The sequence below is a fragment of the Girardinichthys multiradiatus genome, chromosome 3 (assembly GCF_021462225.1).
Source record: "Girardinichthys multiradiatus isolate DD_20200921_A chromosome 3, DD_fGirMul_XY1, whole genome shotgun sequence".
NCBI lineage: Eukaryota > Metazoa > Chordata > Actinopteri > Cyprinodontiformes > Goodeidae > Girardinichthys > Girardinichthys multiradiatus.
In genome coordinates this window covers 32,584,763-32,590,762 of record NC_061796.1, presented here as the reverse complement: position 1 = coordinate 32,590,762, position 6,000 = coordinate 32,584,763, and the positions used below count along the sequence as shown (strand labels likewise).

The 6,000-nt window shown below is 39.9% G+C and overlaps 1 long non-coding RNA gene across 2 annotated transcripts; it reads right to left on the bottom strand.

Moving 5' to 3' along the window:
• Positions 1–966: 966 nt before the first annotated feature.
• On the bottom strand, positions 967–2,267 carry LOC124866242. Of its 2 annotated transcripts, XR_007037759.1 has the most exons (6): positions 2,191–2,267; positions 1,967–2,106; positions 1,727–1,870; positions 1,414–1,638; positions 1,189–1,346; positions 967–1,089 (listed from the first exon to the last, which is right to left on the bottom strand). It is a non-coding gene; the product is annotated as an uncharacterized LOC124866242 (long non-coding RNA). The 2 variants fall into 2 exon arrangements; XR_007037758.1 differs by lacking the exon at positions 967–1,089 and having other exon boundaries at positions 1,189–1,304.
• Between the last annotated feature and the right edge of the window lie 3,733 nt (positions 2,268–6,000).

The window sequence follows — 6,000 nt, the reverse complement described above, 5'->3', positions numbered from 1 at the left end:
TTTCTCTCCCTGTGCTTTTAACTGGGGTATTTAGCAGCGAGCAGACAAACATTAAACGTAGCAATGCTCGTTTTAAAGGCTGGCCGTTCAAAAAAGCCTCGACCTCCGAGGGGAGAGAAGCAAAGCAAGAGCATTGAGGATCCAGCATAGTAGTTCAGAAACTATTTGGAATGAGGGGAAATAGCTATATTTAGAAACAGATTAAGTAGTGTTGTAGACTGCCTATTGGTAGCGGATCTGTTCTTCTTTGTGTGCTCAGGAATTGTTACAGCCGTAACTGGTTCTGGATGACGGCTTCATAGCATACCTGTCGAGTTTTGGATTTGAAAATAAGGGAAATTTTCTGGGGCCCGTTGCGAGCCATCCCACGACCCCGACCAAGCTCCAGTATCCCTTGCATTATAGCACAGGTGTACAAGATATCTAAAATAACCACTTGTCAACCACCTACAGACTACAATAAGGTAATCAGAATCTGACAGGCCTACCTTTGTTGACACTGAAATGCTGTGGACATTCCTATGTTATAACAGAGTCTAAATGAAACACAAAAGGGGATTCAAGCACATTTATTTATTTCACACATTTTCAGTTTATATATACATTGCTTGTCTTTAGGTTAAACATTTACATTTTATTTTCATTACACATTTTATTTTAATTTCTCATGTTCACTCAGGTGGTTCTCTTCACTAAAGACTTATTATACAGATTTGTTGCAGACTTTGCATCCTTTAAGACTCGTTTGGATGGAGTGTATTTGGGGCCTGGGCCAGTGGTTGATTTTGCATGACAGTAAAGCACAAACAGTGCTGTTGTCTAATGACATCCTATTTTCTGTAGCAATCTTTCTTACCATACTGAATACTCTTTCAGAACTGGCATTGCTGTGGGGAATGCATAGTAAAGCCTTCATTAATCTTGGCAGCTCATTGAACCTCACTTCCTTCCCTACCAGTCCCCAGAATCTGTCAGTTTTGTCTTCTTGTGGGAGGTGCTTGCTATCTGTCACCTGGTAGTCAATGAGTTCCTCTCTCAGCCTATCCTCACTCAAGATCAACTGAGGGAAAAGGGCCCCTAGCCTTGCCACTGTAAAATAAAACAAGTGTTTGACTGAACATTGCAGATCTAAACCATGCAATATTTATTTATTCGTTCTATCAATGAGGAACTGACTCTAACATCTACCTGTCCTTGGAGTAATGTCAAGGCGAGCAGCAGGGTCCAGCACTTTCATGTCCTTCAGGAGTGGATGGTCAAGAGGAAAGGAGGAGAACATCTTCTGAAGCACTGCTTCATAGAATCTTCTCACAGATCCACAACAGCATAAGAGTAAACAAAAAACACTACAGCCTATAATCTCATACTGTGAAAAGATTATATAATTATATAACTGCTGGGTAATATACTCACTGAAAGATTTTCTTCTCAGCTGACACAGGGAGCTGTCCTTGCCATGAATGCCTTTGTTTCTGCTCCTATAAAGAGCCCTTCGTCAGCCAACTGATGTCCTTCTCCATACTCCACCTCCTTGAGAGGTACACCCATGATGGCCCTGGCTGGTATGAGGAACACCAGGATCCTCTTGATCAGCCTGCACATCTCCTCTTCAAGTCTGTGAATCTGCACTCCCTCCGACTGCAGAAAATATAATTGGTCACACTGTAATAAAAAGGCTACAATAAGTACAATCATATTTAATTCATCCAATATGATTGACACCCACCTGGAAGACAGTATTAAATTCATATAAAGGTTTAAGGGCAGCGCTCAGGAACATGAAGTAAGCCTTCACGATTGGATCATGCACGTGGCTTGCTAGATCGCGCACTTTGGCACTCCTCTCCACCTCATGACTGTTAAAGTAGTCCTACAGTACATATGGACACAGGATGGCAATTCATGGTTAAAATGGAAATCTAGCATAGTTAACTGTGTATAAATCTGCTGGAGTTACCATTCTTACCTGCAGTGCATCCCACTGGTTCAACACTCTGGATGCAGGTTAGCAGACTCAGCCATCTGGTGCTGCAGTACTTGAGGAGCTTCAGGTGGTCTGAATCAGTGAAATCTACAAACCCTTTGTAGAGTTCACATCTTTTTGCACTGAAAAATAGAAAAATGTTTATAAGAATATTAACTGCAGACCTAGAAAAAATAGAAGTCCTTTTTTCATTTATTTGCATCTACCTTTTATCAAAGTGGTGTATATCCCCACCAGGATGTCTTCCACCGGTACCTGGGCTGCTCTGATGCCACAGCCAGTGGCCAACACATGCATAAAAAAAGAGCATCTAATGGACGGAAATTTGGCACAAAAAGACCAAGCAGCATATCAGGTACACGTAAAACAACCAAAAAGACAGAAAAGCAGTGAAAAGACTATTAAATCCTCGATATGCCCGGGCCAAATCCTTTCAACAAAGACAAAGAAAATCACTCAAAGGCATTTAAAAATCAAAACAAAATAATGAAAGCATTGAAGGAATGGTTCTGTATATTAAATGAAGATTCAACTGGACTGGTTGTGTGTTTTTATTTTACTTAAGTTGTCAATATTCAATACCTTTACATTTTATCCTATACCATGAACAAACTGGACTCAATAATAAATTGGATAGAATTGGATTGCTGGTTTTATTTGGACTTGACTTTAACTTGTTTACTACCCATGCATATTGTCCTTGGATGACTCTTACTGTCTCACGACATCAGGAATTTTGAACCTATGTACCCACATTCATTCAGCAGCCTGACATCAGACATAGTTAGAATCAAGTGAGATAAACCCCAGGACTGGAAGGCATTCCCAGTGTCCTGGAGCTGATGGTCTGGGGTTGTGGGGCTTTAGAGATGAACATCATGAAGTCAAATGACTCAAACAGACAAAATAAATGCGGACACAGAAGAAATAATGAGAAGGAATGCTGCAGGTTCTCCCAGATGCCTCAGTGGCCTATCTGTAAAGTTCCTTAAAATGTTTTGTCCAATTGTCCTGGGAACTGCCCAATATACCCACCACTTCATCAAAGTGCCTGTTTATTTTGTAGGCAAGTAATTGTTTGATGTGATGAATTCCCAGAAGGTGGTTAATTGTTTTTCTTATTGACACGTCATGTTTTTAATAAAGTAACACCAATACCTGCCTTGAATACTCTCAGATGGTTGACAAACCTGACTATATGCCCAAACACCCATTAAATTACCCTTGCTAAAGGTGAGGACAGCCAGCTCTTTGGTGTATCTCATTTCTGCTGCATCAGGTGTTCTACACATAGGTCAGTTCATGTATAGACTGGTCCATTTCACTAATTTCCAGGAATGCACTGCCCGTGGCCACCGGCTGATTGAAAAGATGAGCAGTTCCCTCAGACTGCTTAACCCGACTCCAAATGGTATTAAATAGCCGGCCGGGCATTCTGCCAGAGAAGCCACTTAGACTCCACAAAAACTGTCCAGTCTCAGCAACACACTGTGAAGCAGCATCATTCAACCTTGTCATATCATATCAGCATGATGACAGGTTAGCAGGCAGGCTTTTTATTGGAGGTTACGGTTCAGAGACTGCAGGTCCCAGTGTTGTCAGACACCATTGATCGCTCTTCATCTTCGACTCCATGGTCTCTACAAGTTTAAAAAAATACTTTCCATCAATAAAATAAGTCTAATGACTAATACAGGATGTATTCAGTTTCTATTTACATTCAAATGAAATTTTGTGAACGTTGGTTGAAACATTTTCTTCTAGTCTCAGAAACATCAGCATGTAGAGATATGCCGATATTAAAGGCAGGAGCATGTCCTTTGTAAAGCATATTTCATTGCGTTACATTAACTTACCAAGAACAACTGAGTTAAAGAAATGGAACATAATAGAACAGCATAAAAGAGCAGAATAAAATAGAACTGATTTAACCAGAATACCACTGCATAAAAAAAATAGAACATAATAGAACAGAAGAGAAGGAGAACCCAGGGATGACCCAGAACTCGCTGGAGGGACTATATATCGTGTCTGGCCGGAGAACGCCTTGGGATCCCCCAGAATGAGCTGGAGGATGTGGCTGGGGAGAGAGATGTCTGGGTTTCCCACCTGGATGGATGGATGGATGGATGGATGGATGGATGGATGGATGGATGGAACAGAATAAAATAAATCACAACAGAATAAAATAGAATAGAACTGATTTAACCTGAATACCCAGGTGTCAAAATGACCACGTAACTCAATGATGGGAAAGCTCGCATGGCAACGGGATGAGCAGTGAGGCTATCTGCAATATAAAAACTGTGCCAAAGAAAGAAACGGGATTGTTTTCCTTGCAGAAGACCAGCAAACAAGATCGGACGGAGAAAGAAGCTACAGATGAATCAGAAGACCGGAGACGCAGCCCTGCTGACAAATTCTGAATTATAAAGAGGATCAACCCGTGTGCCCTGAGAAGAGCTGCAACTCTAAATTGAGACTGAATTTCATCTGTTGCATTTTTACCAAGACAACTGAAGTGAACTTGGTCAGTGAACAACTGATTGCTCTAAGTTTCAGACTTCAGGAAGTCCTGAACCAACCTGAATTACACCTCAAAGGTTTCCTTCAACTATTGAGCCTCTGGAAGCTTTTGAAACATATGCCAACAAAGTTTTATTTATTTATTTTATTTTTTTCCAACTTGACCATCAAAACCCCGAGCATCAGCGCCTGTCCACTTAGAGGAAGAAAACTGAAGATTAGCCTTTCATCCAAGAAGACAATCATTAGTTGATTACAAAAGGAATCATTCCATTCGGATCCATGTTGGGCCTCCGTCTCCAAAGCCTCTTCAGCCTTACCAGTTTCAGCATTAGAGAAAGATAGGTTGAGTTGATTTATTTATTTATATTATTCAAATTATTAAGCTTTGCTGATTTTTAAGCTGTTACTGACCCCTGCAAAAGCATTACTAATTAAAGAAAGCATATAAAATTCTAAATTTATTGTGGACAGTCAATTATTTGAGTCATCTTATTTTTGGGTTTTTTATTGGTTGTAAAAAATCTTGTTGCCTGGATCCAAATGATTTTAGGAGGTTTTTATAGGTTGTCTTAAGCCAAACTTGTTAAAACAATGCCCTTGGGGCTGGTGCCGAGCCACTAAAATCAACCTAACCCATATACCAATTGCAAGTTGTAAAATAGGGAATGAGAAGCTGTTAAAAGAAGTGACTGTCGAGGAGTGGATGACTGCTGTGGGCTACTTGGTCGTCCAGACCACCAGTTGAAGAAGGGTGAGACTTTTGGATGCAGGCTGTTAGAGGTTAGGCTTGTCATTTCCCGACACCAGCTTAAACAGATTGTCCAGTAAACCTGCTTAGTAAGACCTTCCAGGTTTAGGAAAGTCCGGACCCGTTGGTTGGAGAGCTGGACTGAGCAATCCCCCTAGAAATAGGGAAGTAGGAGGGAGGGATTAGCTCATCGGACAACGAAACAGGCATAAAAAAGAATCGAATAGAACAGAAACACCATAAAATGGAGCAAAGTTAAAAAAAAAAGTAGAATACAAAGGGATAATAATAATAAATGGAATAGAATAAAAAAGAATACAATAGAACTTGAACATAGACCATGTTCTGTAGGTGCATGGCCACACAAACAGTACATAAGTACATACAAGAATAGCTAAATTATGTTACTAAAACGATTAATAGTAATATATGCACAAATCTGTGTAAAGTTGGTCACACTTATAGGATATAAATACAACACATAACATGGTCACATTGTGCAGTTTCTAGTACAGTATTTAAAGGCTGATACATTTGTAAAATACCCATTAATATGTTTTCTGGGTCAGCTGGGGATCAAATAGAAACACATGTTAATTGTCTTTATGGACAACTATCCTTTTAGATTCTTTTACATATCGTGGTGAGCTCTGAGGAAATCTTCTAAAAATGTATTTCATGCTTTTTTCACCTGTTAAAAATAATAAGGAAACATTTGTCAGCACTTGATTTTACTTGG